The following is a 786-nucleotide window of genomic DNA, read 5'->3' as shown; positions in this document are numbered from 1 at the left end:
ATATATATATATATATATATATATATATATATATACACACACATATATATTGATAGGCAGATACATACATACCCTTCTCTCTCTCTCACTCTCTCTCTCTGTATGTTTATATATATGACGTTAAACGATGATGATGATGATGTGTGTGAGTGTATGCAAATATGCACACACAAACACACATTCACAAAACACACACACACTTACACACACACACACACACATACACACACACACATATATATATATATAAGTGTAAAAAGGTTGAATGTGGATTCGTCCTTTAAAGGGAAGTTTCCAAAAAGGATTTCTAATGTTGATTCTTCATACTTTGCTGGGAGTTTACATGCATGAATTTGTAAAGATATTAAAGTACTACTTGTCTATAATGTATGATGAATTTATGGAATGCGATTCCATAAATTCATCATACACTACACGCACACACACACGCAAATATATATATACACACATGAATACATGTAATCATACATATACACAGATATATATGTACATGGGCACATACGTAAGTATATATATATATATATATGTCATTGCCAGTGCTGCTGAACTGGTTCCTGTGCAGGTGGCACGTAAAAAACACCATTTTGAGCGTGGCCGTTGCCAGTACCACATGACTGGCCCACGTGCCGGTGGCATGTAAAAAGCACCCACTACATTCTCGGAGTGGTTGGCATTAGGAGGGGCATCCAGCTGTAGAAACTCTACTAGATCAGATTGGAGCCTGGTGTAGCCTTCGGGTTCCACCAGTCCTCAGTCAAATCGTCC

Source organism: Octopus bimaculoides, chromosome 3 (genome assembly GCF_001194135.2).
Source record: "Octopus bimaculoides isolate UCB-OBI-ISO-001 chromosome 3, ASM119413v2, whole genome shotgun sequence".
Taxonomy (NCBI): Eukaryota; Metazoa; Mollusca; class Cephalopoda; order Octopoda; family Octopodidae; genus Octopus; species Octopus bimaculoides.
The sequence above is the reverse complement of the archived record's forward strand: the minus strand, read 5'-3'. Positions refer to the sequence as shown.